We start from the raw sequence: 18012 nt of genomic DNA, 5'->3' as shown, positions 1-18012 counted from the left end.
CCAAAAAGTAATTGCGTATTTTTCGTATAGTCGGCATTGACAAATTTTTTCACAGCTTGTGACTCTGTAATTGCATTCTTTCTTCTGTCAGTTATCAGCTGCTACTTTTAGCTTGCTTTAGAAAGAAAGTGTAAAAAAAAGTATATTTGATTAAAGTTCATTCTAAGTTTTATTAAAAATCCGCAATTACTTTTTGGGCAACCCAATATTTTTTTTGCGTTATTGGCAAATATTATTAATACCATAATATTAATACCAATAATGGTTTGGTAAAACACTATTAACAGATTGGTACTGAAACCAATACCAGTTCGGTAATAAAGCTAGTACCGGACAGTACTAATCATATTTTATTTCACCATACCATACCATGCGATATTGGTACAGAAGACAATAATGGTTTGGTACAAAACCATTAACAGATTGGTACTGAAACCAATACCAAGTCGGTAATAAAACTATTACCGAACATTACTAATCAATTTTTATATCACCATACCATGCGATATTGCTACTGAAGCCAATAATGGTTTGGTACAAAACTATTAACAGATTGGTACTGAAACCAATACCAGTTCGTTAATGAATCTGGTACCGAACAGTACTAATCATTTTTTATTTCACCATACCATTCGATATTATTATGTTACCATACGGCGTTGCTTTACTATCAGTTAATGTAATGAGTACGTTTGATATCAACTTTTCTCTGGATGTATCCTCCAGCATGATTTATAAACTTTTTCAAACCAATTTTCGAAGAAGTTTTTTACTCCGATTAAGGCACCTTCAAAATATGGTTATTCAACGCATCAAGAGCATTTTCTGGACCATTTTTGACCACACATTTTTATCTTAATGCGCGGGAATTAAAAAAAAAATCATTGGATGCCAAGTCAGGCATGTATGGCGAATGACCCATCAATTCGTCGTTTTGGCTGGTCGTGGTGAACAATGATTCCTCTTCTCTTATTCGTTTTCCTTAAGCGGATCAGTGGCCAGTCGAAGAGCTTCTTCCACGAACCGCTTTCGTTTGATTTGGCAAGACTTCGAATTCCACACGGTCAATTGTGGTTTTGTTTCGGGCACAAACTTATAGATCCACGGGTCGCCACCTGTGACGATCTTATAAAATTTTAAAATCATATTGTGCGTGAGGTTTTTTTTTTATCGAATCACCTTATAAGTAGAGATTCGATAAGTTAGATCTAATCTTAAATAAAAGCCCATCTCAATATGATACATGGATATGAGGTTGTAAAGAAGTCATCACACACTTGGTAGAAGTCACAGATAAGACAGTATGCAGAGTTTTGCGAAGATCGGTGGACAAATAAGAGAAAATCGGGCGATATATGGTAGTTATATCTAAATCTAAACGAATTTCTAATAGACTCAACGAATTTCTAATAGAGTCACAAGAGAGTTGTTTGTGGAAATGTTCACATCACTTCAATATTTGCGTTCTGACAAGCAGTTGAGGAGATTCTTATGCATTTTTGCTCTTTAATTCTCTTTTATGAATTAGCGTAAAAAATTAGGGAAATTATTTTTTAAGCAAGGTTCTCTTCATTTTATAACCTCCCCGTTAGCATGGGGGTATACTTATTTCTTCATTCCGTTTGTAACACAACGAAGTATTCATCTAAGTACCCATTTTATAGTTGAGACAGAAGATTTGGACATTGAAATTGCAGAATAAAATGTATGCAAAAACATCCGCCTCAAAAACATCATGCTTAAATAGCAATTATTTCTGCTTTTCCATTTTTAGCCATTTTGTACAACAAATTTCGAAAATTACGATCTTCTCTTCCAACATAATTTCTCAGGGTCATTTGTTAAACCCCCTTGGAAAAAAATGCCTGAAGCAATCAAACGTATATAATAGTATAAAATAAAAAGCAAACACACAATATTATCCGTTCAGCAATACGTCTTCAATATTTTCCAAATTTTTGTTGTAAAACAACAAATTTTTTTGTTGAAATAGTAGACGAAAATGTTTGCTTAAACAGCAGCCTTATGCATGCTGCTGTTTTAGCAAGCATTTATGCTGTTTTTGAATAACAAATTTCGTTGAGTGTAGCTGGTGTAGCTCCATATAAACCGATCTCCCAAATATACTTCTTGAGGCTCTAGCGGGCAAAATTCTTAAACGATTTGGCTGAAGTTTCGAATCATGCCTTCTGCTATGACCTCAGAATTACTATATATACACGTGCCAGAAAAAATATTCATACACACTGACCTTAAAAATTTGTTCTTGTTTTTGAATCAAACATTTTTACAAGGGAATTGTGAAAGGGTGGGGCCACCGTACCGCAGAGATTTGCATGTCCGCCTTTGACGCTGAACGCCTGAGTTCGAATCTTGGCGGGACCATCAGAGAAAAATTTTCATCGGTGGTTTTCCCCTCCTGATGCTGGCAACATTTGTGAAGTACTATGCCATATAAAAACTTCTCTCCAAAGAGGTGTCGCACTGCGGCACGCCGTTTGGACTCGGCTATAAAAAGGAGACCCCTTATCATTGAGCTTAAACTTGAATCGGACTGCCCTCATTGATATGTGAAAAGTTTGCCCCTGCTCCTTAGTGGAATGTTCATGGGCAATATCTGTATTTGTATAATTGTGGAAGGGTCTATTTGCTCTAGAATGTAAAGCAGGAAAAGAAGTGGTACATCATGTCAGAATGATGTCAAAATTTTTTTTTAATATTGAATACAGTTCTTGATAACTGGTGGGATATCTTTTTCACAGAGGAACCGTCGACATTAGTTTTGGCATTGATTTGACTAGTCTGGATGTTTCTACCAGTTTGCCGCTTATCCTTCCAAATTGTTTTGTGTGTGTGACTCTTACGCTCCATAAATGTTCTGTGGGATTCATGTCCGGTAATTAAGGGGGTGCTTTCAGTAGATATTTGTTGGTACATAGAAACCACATCACTACTTTCTGTGCAGTATGCTTTGGATCATTATCCCGTGGGGATCAAAAGTTCTCTTCTAGATTCAGTTAACGTGCACTTTGAGGCAAATTTTGTTTCAGAATGTTAAGAAAACCACACTGATCCATTCTGGATTCTGTAAACATGAATTTCCTTACCCCACACCTCATTATAGCAACTTCGCCGTTTTTAGTACAAGGTGCACCAGAGAAACTTACTTATTTGAAAAGTCAATAAACACAAAAATACTTCAGTTATTGTTGTTTTAATTCTTTTTTTAATTGAGAATAGAACATCTCATTTTTTTTTCATGCAGTCTTGAAAATGATATCGGATAAATGGTGACCCCATTGCGCATACACTGATTAAGACGATTTTCGAAAATCGCGTCTACTCTTTGCAGCATATCAGTCGGTATGTTGGCGGCAATGACGTCGCGAATGTTGTTCTTGAGGTGTGCTATGGTCCGTGGTTGATTATGCGGATTTACAACACTACGCACATAACGCATGTTTTGCTTATTGACGCAGTCGGAAATGTGAAAGTGAGCCTCAAAGCGAGCGCGGGAGGCACGTTGCGTATTAACAGGTGAATGACCGTTATAAAAGAAGCTCTCGACTGGGAAGGCCCGCTGCTGCCTTTTTCAATACTTAAATAGAATAAAAGTCATTAATAAGTAAAAGTTCATGCATTCATGACACAGTAAAGTATTTTTGAGTAAAAAAAAAAATCAGAGTCAACACCCTAGTGCAGAAATATGTTCGGCCGATTAGGACTTACTTGTGATTATCTGATAATTTGTCAACCAATCTTCAGATTTCGCACTATTTCGAATCTATTATTACTCTGTAGATTACAGTACAGTTTGATATATAGCTCAATTTTGATTCAACCTTAACGAGGTTAGGCGCAAATTGATTTTTTATTCATCTGTAAATCTTCCCTAGATTTATCATACAACTGAAAACTATGGATTTTTTTTTATCATATATATGACCATACGCTACATCGTTTGTGCCACGTTGATTGTGCAGCTGGAAAAAGGGACAATCATTAGCTTCATTTATAACGCTTAAAACAATTCATCGATATTTCACAAATCCACCCATCATGCCGAATAGTAATACAAACTTGTATTATGATACATTACTTAATTATGCCGTATGTTTTCTTCTTCTTTTACTTCTCCTTCGCCCATATAGTATTATTATGGTCTTTCAACAGCGTACGGTTATTTGATCCTTTGATTCCATTTATTTTAGCTTGCTTTCCGTTTTTTTTCCTTTTTCTCTGTGTCATCATGGATTCCCTTGACATTTGGTTGTGGTAATAACCATAAATCGTATGAAATTGTATTTTACTGCTCCCTGCGTACAAGTATATCGCCATATGAACATGTCCACCAAACACACACACACACACTCATAAACACAAAGACGTTTAACCCAACGAAACATGTATCCAGTAAGACCACCGCTCTATGTCCTTTTACCGCAAATCAATCCTCTTGTCATTTTGGGGGTTTTCTTTGGGGGGTGCTCTTTTAAATGTCTTTTCTTTGTAAATGTCTGCTTGTGTGTGTGTGTGTGTGTGGTGCCACACATTCACATTCAACTTTACTTGCATGGTCCTGGGGTTCTTTTGCTTGCCTGGTTGTTGCTTTTTTTATTTTTATATAATTATGTACTTCCATTTAATTAAACAAAACAGAGTAACAACAAGGAGGCAATGCAAATGTCCTCTGCCCAAAGCCTCCTCCCTCGGCCCGTCAATTCGATTCATTTCAATTGAAATGAATGTATTGACGACTCTGTGATGACGGTATGACACTCACCCATGTTCCATGTCCTTGTTAATTCTTATTCCGTATTCTATTTTGCGACGCACAAAATTCTCTCTCCCTCTCTCGGGCAAATCGTCGTGGTGTCGTTTTGTTCTCTCCCCTTTTGTTGACTCAAAAGGGAAATTTCTGAAGGCTAACTAGAACACAACCAACGTTATTGAGAAGCTCCGGCCATACTCTATACACTTAGGCTAAAAGGAAGCCATCCAACCAATTGGACTAAGGAGGATAACCAGAAATGGCGTTAATGAATTCAACGTTTGGCCGTTTCATTGAAAAAGTCACGTTCCAGAGCATGGTTTGCGTCAGTGTATTGTGCCATTTGTCGATGCTAAGGGGGAAAAACAATGATTGCAAGGTCCTTGTCGCTACTCCTTTTCAGATTGTGACCATGGATTTTGGTTTTGGTTATAAAGTTATTGTATGTTAGGATTTCAATTACTAAATCCACGCCAAAAATTGCTTTAAAGAAGATTGAATCAACGAACGTCATATAAATGAATTGACCCTGATTTTGGAGTAATACTTACTATATGATAACAGGAAATCTATCTATGAAATCTGACTTGCACCGCATAGTACAAAAACAAGTAGAAATGTGCTAAGTTCAAGTTCTTTGCCCGGTGTCGCCGCTTAATAGCAAACAAAGAATAATGAATAAGCTTATCAACCATTGTGTAAAATTTAAGCCAATTCGATTAAGAATTACGCCCTCTAGAGGCAAAAATATGCAAATTTACACATGGACATTCCATTAAGAAACAGGGGCAAACTTCTCACATCTCTCTTGAGGCTCAAAAAGTAAAATCGGCAGGTCAGTTTATATGGGAGCTTTAACAGGTTATGGACCGATTCAGACTATATTTGGCACGTGTGTTTAAGGCCATAGAAAATGTGACTGAACAATTTCAGCCAAATCGGATAAGAATTACGCCCTCTAGAGGGTAAAGAAGTATAATCGGGAGATTGGTTTATATGCGAGCTATATCTTAATATGGACCGATATGGCTCATAATATGGACCGATATGCAAAATTTTAAGTGCCTGGCTTTACTCCTACGAAAGTTAGGATAGACATTCGGACATGGCTAAATCTACTTAAAATGAGGTCTTGACACATATAATGACATTATAACCCCATCCTATGGTGGAGGGTATGAAAACGCGGCATAAGATACAGAATTCTTTTTCCGCAGAGTATAAATCCTAACTAATCTTCATGACAAAAATCTTGACCGTTCGAGGCCGAATCTGTTACAGAGGGAAGTAGGTAGTAGTAGGCCTTCGGTATCATTACGAGACACATAGTTAGAAATACAAAACAATAATAAAGTACGTATACGTGTTAACAATCGAAAAATATAGACTTTGGTGAGGAGCTCGGGCCTGAAAGACCCCCCCCCTGGCTACGTCCCTGCTTAGAGACTAACAAACTGATTACTGACTTAAGTGAAATTTCTTAAAATTTTCCATATAATGTAGAATGGTCCTGTGGTAAAAATAGGGTACTTAATTTTTGGATATTTTAAAGGGGAAGGACCCTCCCCTTACTTTTATGTTCAAATACATATAAAACCTCGGTAATTAGTGGGGCGTTTAAAGCGAAATTGTGTTTGCACTCTCATAGCATACTAACAAAAGGATTGTTGTAAGGTTTTTCGAGAACCCGCTGCGCCGTTGGGGGTATTCCAGCGGAGGCAAACTGGGTGTTTACACTGACAGAAAAAGGACGTTGCAAAATCATGCGCAAACGGTCATTATCATGAACAACCGTTGTTGTTGTCAACTTACGTGGATAATTTTGTGAACGTGCGTTGTTGATTTCATGCACAAAATGTGTACGTATACCAACCTCAAGTTTACATCACATTTAAAACATAGTTTATACATAGGCGGCAGTGGTGTAGTGTTGTAAGGTGTTTGTAATACATGGGATGGTAAACAGATTCGATTCTCAGCAGCAGGCAAAATCTTTTTTTTTTTCATGTTTTTTGCCTATTAGGGCAAAGATTATTAAATTTTACAATTTTTGTTTGTTTCTCTTTCGAGACGAGCTCAATGATAGGGGATTGCAAATGGCTTTCATTTTCCATTTCCAATCCCCGATCATTGAGCTCGTCTCGAAAGAGAAACAAACCAAAACTTTTTTTCTTAAAAAAACTGTACACTAGACATTGTCAGAATGAAAACGTCTGTGGACGTTTCATTCATTGAACATTGTTGTTGATTTATGAACAATTGTGGTTGATCTGGTAACATCTGTGTGTTGATTTACTTTTATGAACCCAATGGGTTGAATTGACAACGCTTTGCTAAATATTTTCAATGGATGTACGGAGGTTGTTCGGCGACCCTTACCTATGGATGTTTGGTGTGCCATGGGGCTCTAGATAACTGTGCCTTCGGCATGATGATTGAGAAAGTAGAGGGTAGCGCTATGGCGCCGAGCAAGGAGGAGTGCGCCGAGAGATATTATGCCTTTGCTCCTGTATGTTGTGGATGTGGTAACGAAGATCGCCCTAAGACTAAGGAAGTCCTTGAACCTTGGAAATACTTCTGCTCTGCTGGAAGATGGAGATGCGCGTGGCGGAATGGTGTATGCGACGTGACTGATTGTATACCTGAGGAGTCCATTCATATTGAAGGTGTGGGGTTTCTTTTTCCCAAAAAGGAATCTCTGGGTTGGGAATGGGAGGACGGGTACACCGCTCCTTCTTCCAACTATGAGAAAGGCTGAGACTCTGCTAGGTCCCGTGCCATCGAGGATTTGCGTGGAACGTAGAGGCCTACGAGTTAGAGAGGAATGGATCGCTAATTGGTGAAGAACATTTTACGGAATCGATGAGCCCAGCCCTTCCTGTGGGAGCTTCTTTGTAAGGTGAACACCAAGATGTCGCTTATTCTTGGGCTGAGGAAATGCATAACTTCGGACAGCAGATAAGAGTCCTGACTGGTCATTGCAACATCAGGTGTTTGTCGTCGCACAGGAAGCAGATAGAAGCAGACTTTTGCAGGTTGTGCGATGACGAAAATAAGTTGGAGACGGTGCAGCCATCACCTTTTGTGTCTCTGCCCCGGAACATATGCTGTGATTTTTTAATTTAGTACATTCCACTAAGGAACAGGGGCAAAATTTGCACATATCAATGATTGCTGTCCGATTCAAGTTTTAAGCTCAATGATTAGGAACTTCCTGTTTATAGCCGAGTCAAAATGGCGTGCCAAAGTGCGACAACTCTGATTTCAAATGTCATAGCTCGTCACAAATGACGCCAGCATTAGGAGGGTATAACCAACGCAGTTCTCGCCAGGATTTGAACCCAGCGTTATCGGCGGACATGCTAATCTCTGCGCTGCGGTGGCCTCCACATTTATCACTATATTATATGTCCCTTTTAATCTAATATCATTTAGTAGTTCAAATAAAGGAAATTTTCGCCTAGTAAACTTCTATTCTGGAAACCATTTGTAGAATGCGTTCCAAACCACACAACCGTATTCCAATGTAGGCCGGATTAAGCTTGTAAATAAAGGCTTGGCCACATAAGGATCATCAAACTCCTTGGACCACCGTTTTATAAAACCCAACAAAGAAAAAAAGGAGAAAATTTTGTGTGTCTGAATGTGTCTCTACCAATGATGAGCACACAAATGCAATTACTTGCAAGCCCATGGGCCTGCTTGGGATTTCTTGTATACGTACAAAGTAATGTGCAATAGTGTGAGTATTTTTGCCAGCCACTGGTCAATACTCTTAAACACTCACACTTTCTCTCTAGTTGGAGAGAGACAATAGAAAAATTATTGCTTCGGTACATGAATTATCGTTTGCGGCTAACTCTACCAGTGACGAGCACACAATTGCATTTATTTGCAACCCCATGGGCCTGCTTGGGATTTCTTGAACACTTACAAAGTAATGTGCAATAGTGTGATTATTTTTGGCAGCCACTGGTCTATACGCTCAAATACTCACACTTTCTCTCTAGTTGGAGAGAGACAAGAGAAAAATTATTGCTTCAGAGCATGAATAATCGTTTGCGGCTAACTCTACCAGTGACGAGCACACAATTGCATTTATTTGCAACCCCATGGGCCTGCTTGGGATTTCTTGTATACTTACAAAGTAATGTGCAATAGTGTGATTATTTTTGCCAGCCACTGGTCTATACGCTCAAATACTCACACTTTCTCTCTAGTTGGAGAGAGACAAGAGAAAAATTATTGCTTCGGAGCATGAATAATCGTTTGCGTCGTTGGCTTTTGAATGTCTTTTACAATCAACAAGTTTTTGGTTTTACTAAAGGTTTACAATAAGGAAAATTGGTTACGTTCAATAATTCTGCGTTTATGGCTAACGTTTGATATGTTGAAGCGAAGTGTTACTCGGCTACAAAGAAAGAAAAACTTCGTGATAAAAGTATTTTGTATGCCATAAAAAAGTCCCAAACGTTTTAATTATTTTTTGCATGTAGTATCTGCTTTGAGTGATCCAATATGATCTTGACGGATCTATTGTGTGATATATACAAATTTGTCTTACTGAATTTGACCAATTAATTCATTGCTTTTAGATCTTAGGCCTTTTCAATAAAATAGAAAATTATAATATCATATATACATTTATGGAAAATCGTCATTGTTCATGCTCATGGCATCAACCTGATGATCTAATTTTTTTAGTTGCTCAAAATGTTTGCTTTTCTATTTACTGTAAATTATAGTTTAAACCCAACATCAACCTTAGGAAAACATTGCGTTTAAAAAGCAATTCAAAGTTAGAAAACCGACAACAAAAACACATTCATAACACCAAAAAAAAAATGAAACAACAGCAAAACCTCACCTTAAAATCAACCCCGGCTAATAAGGGCAGGTAAACAAATTCGACCAGCCAGCCAACCAAACAATCGCAGCCACCTCCGCCACTCTAACACCGTCAAATGCTATTCATAATTAATTTTTAATTATTGTTATTTGTTAAAAATCATGTTTTTATTTGGTGTTACGTGTTGATGACATTTCCTCTTTAGCTAAACAAATTTTCTCCCAAATTTTAAGTCGCTGCTGAACGTAGCCACAAATATTTAATGAGTTTTTAAAAGTCTGCTATGAACTTGAAATACACGCACACAGATTCGCACGCGAACATTTGGTAGGCTTTTATATGGTTTCCTCTAAAATGTCGTTCTTAGGTTGATTTTTAGCCTTTCCTTTCATCGATAGGTCAAAATGTAGACGATATTGGGGTTTTGGAGAGGAATAACATATTTTCAGAAATGACAATTTTTTAATGTTCATCCGTGAATTCTAATTATACCCACCACGGAAGGATTCATTTTGTCATTCCGTTTTGTCGAAATATCCATTTCCGACCCTATAAAGTATATATATATTCTTGATCAGCGTAAAAATCTTAGACGATCTAGCCATGTCCGTCCATGTCTGTCTGTTGAAATCACGCTACAGTCTTTAAAAATAGAGACATTGAACTGAAACTTTGCACAGATTCTTTTTTTGTCCATAGGCAGGTTTAGTTCGAAGATGGGCAATATCGGACTATATCTCGATATAGCCCCCATATAGACCGATCCGCCGATTTTGGGTCTTAGGCCCATAAAAGCCACATCTATTAACCGATTTTGCTGAAATTTGGGACGGTCGGTTGTGTTAGGCCAGTCGACATTCTTCTTCAATTTGACCCCGATCGGGGTCAAATTGGGCCATTATGGGCCCAAAACCTTAAATCGATATTTCGATTATTGCCGATTTCGCCAAATTTGGGACAGTGAGTTGTGTTAGGTCCTTCCACAAATTTCTTCAATTTGGTCCAGATCCCTCGATTTAAGGTCTTAGACCCAAAAAGGGCGCATTTATTGTCCGATGTCGCCGAAATTCGCGACAGTGGGTTAAGTTAGGCTCTTAGGCAACTTTCTGCAATTTGGCCCACATCGGTCCAGATTTGGATATAGCTGCCATATAGACCGATCTCTCGACTTAAGGTTTTGGGGCCAAAAAAGGCACATTTATTGTCTGATTTCGCCGAAGATTGGGACAGTGAGTTGAGTTAGGCCCTTCGACATCATTCTTCAATTTGGTCCAGATCGGTCCAGATTTGGATATAGCTGCCATATAGATCGATCTCTCGATTTACGGTTTTGTTCCCATAAAAGGCGCATTTATTAACCGATGTCGCCAAAATTTGGGACAGTGAGTTAAGTTAGGCCGGTCGATATCTTTCTGCAATATGGCACAGATCGGTCCAGATTTCCATATAGCTGCCATATAGACCGATCTCTCGATTTAAGGTCTTGGGCCCATAAAAGCCGCGTTTATTGTCCGATTTCACCGAAATTTGGGACAGTGAGTTGTGTTAGGCCCTTCAATATTCTTCTTCAATTTGTCCCAGATCGGTTCAGACTTGGATTTCCGATTTCGCTGAAATTTCGCACAGTGACTTATGTTAAGCTTTCAAACATTCTTGTCGTATATGGTTCAGATCGGTCTGTATTTGGATATGGTTATCAAAAAGACCAATATTTTGTTCTACAAATTGAACAATGACTTTTACTTTTTTGATCACTCCATGTCCGTATCGAAATTGGTCCAAATCGGACCATAATTCCGTGTAGCTGCTATGGGGGCATACATTATGCATTTTTCACCGGATTATGACGAAAGCAATATAACCGAGGTGATGGGTATCCAAAGTTGGGCCCGGCCGAACTTAACTCCTTTTTACTTGTTTTAATTTGTCAGTAGTCTTTCAAAGATGGATTAATTCAAATCGCATTTATTTGTATTTCAATAATGTTTCAGGATTTGTTTTTCGGACAAAAACGATTCCATGTTGGATAGACGCAATTCTCACCGTTGAAGAGCTGTAGCATATGTTAGGTTATACTGGCAGTCCACAATCAGACTCCACTTAGAAATGTTAGTACATTGCTATGCGAGAGGAAGAAGAGAAGGAAGATGCCTTCTAGTTCCTAAAAAGCTCTATGGGTCGTAGTTCGTAGTCGTTTGTACAATTCTCCCCTCTATTGCTTAATAGTAGACAATATCTTTGAAGTTTATGGTGAACATTTGCACCATATCGTTATGTTCTTGGATTATTTTATCTTAGTTTTCGGAAATATTTGTCTTTATTTTATTTGTTCTCTACGGCAAGGGCGAATACTATCGTCTCATTGACTTGTCCTTGATTAGCAAAGATTTTGGACAAGTCTTTCCTTGTCTGTCTTATGCTGTCATACTAATTAAGCTAAGTATACATTCAACCGGATATGTATGTATATACCTTATAGGTAAATATTTCCGTAGGACTAACAAATTTGTGTGTCTGTGTCTTTTTTTTCATTCAAGAACGATTTTCGACTTTTCATCCCTTCCACGTTGTGCGTTTCTTCCCAGCCAACATCATATAATTAGACAACTTCTGTTTCTCTGCCTCTATGAAAGACAGGAATTATGGCATGACTTGTAATAATATCCTTCAAAGTATTCATAATGTAGAGAATTATGAAATATTATTCAATCTGCAAATACAGCGATCAATTAAGTAGATACAATTAGTTATGTTTGTGTGTGTGCACATTAGGTCTCTCTACTCAGTGGTGTTGTGGCCTGACGGCCTGACCCTCAGCTGGGCTCGAGTTTTTAACAGCGGGCGGCTACAACAGTAGCAGCTGCTATTTTAAAAAATTAAACGCTCCAGAAAGTAGCTCATACCACAAACATTTATGACAGGCAGTCCTTAAAATTACCTGAATTATGTAAAAGGGTATATTTAGAGACATTTTGCTTTTTGTTTTCACTATACCCTACCCTATTAATGTGGCACAGTGTATTCTAAGTTATTGCATTTGTTTGTAATGTTGGAAGAAGTAAGACAGAGAGATAGAGACATTGATAAGGTTACAGATCGATTCAGAATCACTCTGTGAAATAAAGAATAAACCAGACAGCAACGGTGAATGTTGTGCGGTGCCGACCATTTAATTACCTAAACCTTCTCAACAAGTGTAAATTGCGCAATACCACTACATGAACGTGATATCTAAATCTGCACCGATTTCGACCAAAATCCGTACACATCGACGGTAGCTGCACAGAAGAAAATAACTCTGAGAAAAAAATCAACTACCAAAATGGTATGTGAAAAAATTAATTATCAACGAATTTTAGCTCTACATTAAAGAAATTCATTGTTGGAGTAGGTTTGTCGAGACTTGATGGACAAAATTATTGAAATTGCCTGGTTCTTCAACAAATTCTTTTGTTTGCTGCCATATATGTATATCTTCCGATTTGAACTTCTAGAGCCCCTGCAAGCGCATTTATGGACTAATCTTTCCAAAACGCCTTGCTCGACGACTGACACAATATCTAAGAAAATTGCTCGAAATCGGTTAAGATTTAGATATAGATCCCATAAATATGTTCGTCCGATTTTGAGAAATGTTGCAATAAAGGAATCATTTGGTAACCGATTCTCTCTAAATTTGGCAGAAAGGACTTTCTTATGACTTTTAATATTACTGGTAAATTTCGTAGAAAACTGTTCAAATCTAGATAAAGCTGCCATATATATATCTACCAATTTTCTCTTGTAGAACAACTGTAAGCGCATTTATTGGGTTGCCCAAAAAGTAATTGCGGATTTTTTAAAAGAAAGTAAATGCATTTTTAATAAAACTTAGAATGAACTTTAATCAAATATACGTTTTTAAACTTTTTTTCTAAAGCAAGCTAAAAGTAACAGCTGATAACTGACAGACGAAAGAATGCAATTACAGAGTCACAAGCTGTGAAAAAATTTGTCAACGCCGACTATATGAAATATCCGCAATTACTTTTTGGTCAACCCAATATTTATTTATTGCGTTATATTATAATAACAAAAATATGTCGGTTGTGCGGAAAACTAACAAACATGAGATCATGAGTTCAAATCTCCGCGGCGGCAAAATTAATAAAACTGTTTTTAGAGTAATAGTAGAGAGAGTGACAAAAAAAAAACATCCGAAAACAAGCAGCGGCGCTCGAGCCGAACTAAGAAAATAAAATTACCACCGCACCAAAGCAAACATATGTGGACTGGTGAACCACAACCCCTTTATTTAGCTTACGAATTATAATGTTGTTGTTGTCATGTGTTGTTGTCATGGCATGAAAAAAGTGCATTTCAAAAACAAATTTTTAATTTGGATCGTTGAGATTCATAATAAATTGCTACAGGAAAATTAACAAATTTTGTCGTCGGTTTTTCGACAAAAGTTGTTGATTTTCAAAACTATTTTTATTTGTGTAACACGAAATGTTATTAATTGTTTATGTGAAAACATTTTTATACCCACCACCATAGGATGGGGGTATATACTAATCTAGTCATACCGTTTGTAACATCTCGAAATATTGATAACCCCATAAAGTATATATATAAAGGGTGATTTTTTTGAGGTTAGGATTTTCATGCATTAGTATTTGACAGATCACGTGGGATTTCAGACATGGTGTCAAAGAGAAAGATGCTCAGTATGCTTTGACATTTCATCATGAATAGACTTACTAACGAGCAACGCTTGCAAATCATTGAATTTTATTACCAAAATCAGTGTTCGGTTCGAAATGTGTTCAAATTTTGTTCAGCGATGAGGCTCATTTCTGGTTGAATGGCTACGTAAATAAGCAAAATTGCCGCATTTGGAGTGAAGAGCAACCAGAAGCCGTTCAAGAACTGCCCATGCATCCCGAAAAATGCACTGTTTGGTGTGGTTTGTACGCTGGTGGAATCATTGGACCGTATTTTTTCAAAGATGCTGTTGGACGCAACGTTACGGTGAATGAACACATTTCGAACCGAACACTGATTTTGGTAATAAAATTCAATGATTTGCAAGCGTTGCTCGTTAGTAAGTCTATTCATGATGAAAACATGACACCATGTCTGAAATCCCACGTGATCTGTCAAATACTAATGCATGAAAATCCTAATCTCAAAAAAATCACCCTTTATTCTTGATCGTCTCGATATTTTGAGTCGATCTAACCATGTCCGTCCGTCCGTCGAAATCACGAAAGTGGTCGAACTCGTAAAGCTAGCCTCTTGAAATTTTTCACAGATACTCACTATTGATGTAAGTCATTGGGGATTTCAAATGGGCCATATCGGTTAAGATTTGGATAAAGCTCCCACATAAACCGATCTCCCGATTTGACTTCATGTGCACCTGGAAGCCGCAATTTCTTTGCGATTTGGCATCAATTTCACACATAGTGTTCTGTTATGATTTCCAACAACTGTGCCAAGTACGGTCCAAATCGGTCTATAAACTGATTTAGCTCCCATATAAACCGATCTCCCGATTTGACTTCTTGAGCCCTTACAAGCCGCAAATTTTGTGCGATTTTGCTAAAATTTTGCACATAGTGTTCTGTTATGATTTCCAATAACTGTGCCAAGTAGGTCCAAATCGGTCTATAACCAGTTGTAGGGCCGATATAAACCGATCTTCCGATTTGAATTCTTAAGCCCCTGGAAGCCAACATTTTTGTCAGATTTAGCTACAATTTTGCATACGGTGTTCTGTTATGACTTCCAACAACTATAGCAAGTACGGTCGAAATCGATTTATAACCTGATATAGGTCCCATATTAACCGATCTGCCGTTTTGATATTTGAGCGCCTGGAAGCCGCCATTTTTTGTCCGAATTAGCTTAAATTTTGCACATAGTGTTCTGTAACGACGTTCAACAAATGTGACAAATACGGTTCAAATCGCCTCATAACCTGATATAGCGATCTCCCGATTTGACTTCTTGAGCCCATACAAGTTTTCAACAACTGTGCTAAGTAAAGCCCAAATCGGTCTATAACGTGGTAAAATTCTCATATAAACCGATCTGGCGATTTGAATTTTTAAGTCCTTACAAGCCGCAATTTTTGTCCGATCTGACTGAAATTATCTCCCATATAAACAGGTCTCTCGATTATCCCTGTTCGGTTCCAAATAGCTTTAATTTTTGCTGGTTTGACAGATGTTTGGTATGTAGAATAAAATAAGGTCCTTCAGCCAAATTTAGTTTGTATAAATTTTTAGCAGAATCCATGTTGATTCGGCCAGGCCGAACTTAGCACGCTTTTAGTTTTTTATTGATTCAAGTGCCAAATGACACTAAAGGTGGTCCCTTATCATTGAGCTTAAACTTGAATCGGACTGCACTCATTGATATGAGAGAAGTAGCCCCTGTTTCTTAATGGGATGATCATGGGAAATTTAGAATTAAGCTTTCTAAAGCTGTCGGTTTTTGACGAGCCAATTTTGCCATATTTTGGCTCACTAAATATTTAAGCTATGTGTTCAAAAAAAAATATCATCCAAACTTATTGAGAAATATTATCTATGGTTAAGGGTTGGCCTTTTTACTTTGATGAATGGAAGTTACGATTTATTATAGTTTTTTCTTCTTTTTGAATTTTTAAACTTATCTTAAATCTGTCTGCCGCCTGTGCGTTCCCAATTCATTACGGCTTATTTTGTTAATATTTGTATACAGAAATTGTACTATGAGTATTTCATTACTCCATTGTCGCCATGATGATCTCTGGTTCCTCCACTTGCCTATGGCTTTGTCATTGGGTTGTTTTCTGTTTCCACTGTCGTTTGAGGCATCTTTCATTTGCCTTGGACTGAGTTGCATGTGAGTTTTTATTGTAAACTAATTATATTACTTTTCATATTATCAGGTTTCTTCATGCGTTGCCAATTATTTACATTTACACCCATCTTAGGCGACTGACGCCAATCTATCTACAAGCCCAGCCCATCCTTTTTTCGAAATATTTTTGTTCTTTGCCACCAGCAAAAAGAAATTCTTATGTACGTCTGTCTGTCTGTCCGTCCGTCCATCCACTCGCACAATTATTTAACTTGCTAGGCTGCTTGGGGTGGGGGTATAGTGAGCGAGTGTTGTTGAAGATACACACAATATCACCATCACTCATTTGTTTTTTTTTTTCATTTCTTGGATTATTTATACCTCAGCATTTAGTTAATCTGCTTATTACAACTGTGTTCCACTCTCCCACTCTCTCTTTGTCTCTCTTCTTGCATATTAGCTTTGTCTTCGCCCTGAGAAGTATGTGTGGTATAATTTGTAAAGGTGTTAATTCCATAGAATGTTTAATTATGCTTAAGGGGTTCGTAGAAATTAACAAACATCTCTCATTAGCCATATATATATTTTTTAGGAAATTAACCTACTTCTTAACCTAGGAACCTTCTCAACAAGGGGTGTGTGTGTGTGTGTGTAACTATGTACCTTTACTAACTGTACTAACAACAGCTTCTTAAAGCCAACATTTATGTACTCGATTCGTAAGATTTTATGAACCAATATTTGGAGGTGTTACAAACGGCGTAAATTATACGCACCAAACCTATGGTGAGGGAAATAAACATCACAGTTACATGGAGGAAAAATTTTAATAATTTTGACCAAAAACATCTTTGTTTAATCGTTTCTAAATAAAGTACACAAACTATTGTGTAATAAATAAATATAAATTGTATAAAATTGCAAGCTCTTCCAAAAAAAAAACTGTTTCTTCATTTAAAAATAAGGTTTTAAGTTCTCTTATACAGAAAAAATAAATATCGGTTTTAATCACCAAATTAATTGATCAAATTAATATTTTAATTGAAACTGCTTCAATCACGAAAATTATATTATCCAATCAACGTTTTTGAAAAAGGTGATTGAAAACATTTTTAATTAAAAAAAATTGCATATTCAATAAAACAATTTAATTTCCAATTAATTTTTTAATTGATCCAACAAATGATTGATTTTTTTGAAATTTTTTTTTATTTAATCCATAAAAAAACTATTGCAAATTTCGAAATAATCAATTAATTTTCTAATTGTACCATTTAAAAGATTTAATTGAAACTGCTTCAATCACAAAAATGATAACATCCATCACAGTTTTTGAAAAAGGCGATTAAAAAAACTTTTAATTAAAAAAATTGCATATCCAATTAAAAAAATTGATTGAACATTTTTGAAATTTTTAATTAATTTTTTAAATTGATCCAACTAAACAAATGATTGACTTTTTAATTTTCAATTAATTTTTTCAATTGGATCAATTAAAAATTTAATTGAAACTGCTTCAATCACGAAAATGATAATATCCATCAATGTTTTTGAAAAT

General features: G+C 36.8%; 1 protein-coding gene across 1 annotated transcript in view; it reads left to right on the top strand.

The window, feature by feature from the left end:
* The window catches only part of LOC106080849 (protein doublesex-like), a 33942-nt gene that overhangs the window by 12172 nt on the left and 3758 nt on the right, over positions 1 to 18012 (top strand). The gene's annotated exons all lie outside the window — the stretch shown is intronic.

Source organism: Stomoxys calcitrans, chromosome 4 (assembly GCF_963082655.1).
Source record: "Stomoxys calcitrans chromosome 4, idStoCalc2.1, whole genome shotgun sequence".
NCBI classification, from domain to species: Eukaryota; Metazoa; Arthropoda; class Insecta; order Diptera; family Muscidae; genus Stomoxys; species Stomoxys calcitrans.
Note: the sequence above shows the minus strand (reverse complement) of the source record. Positions and strands in the feature narration are given on the sequence as shown.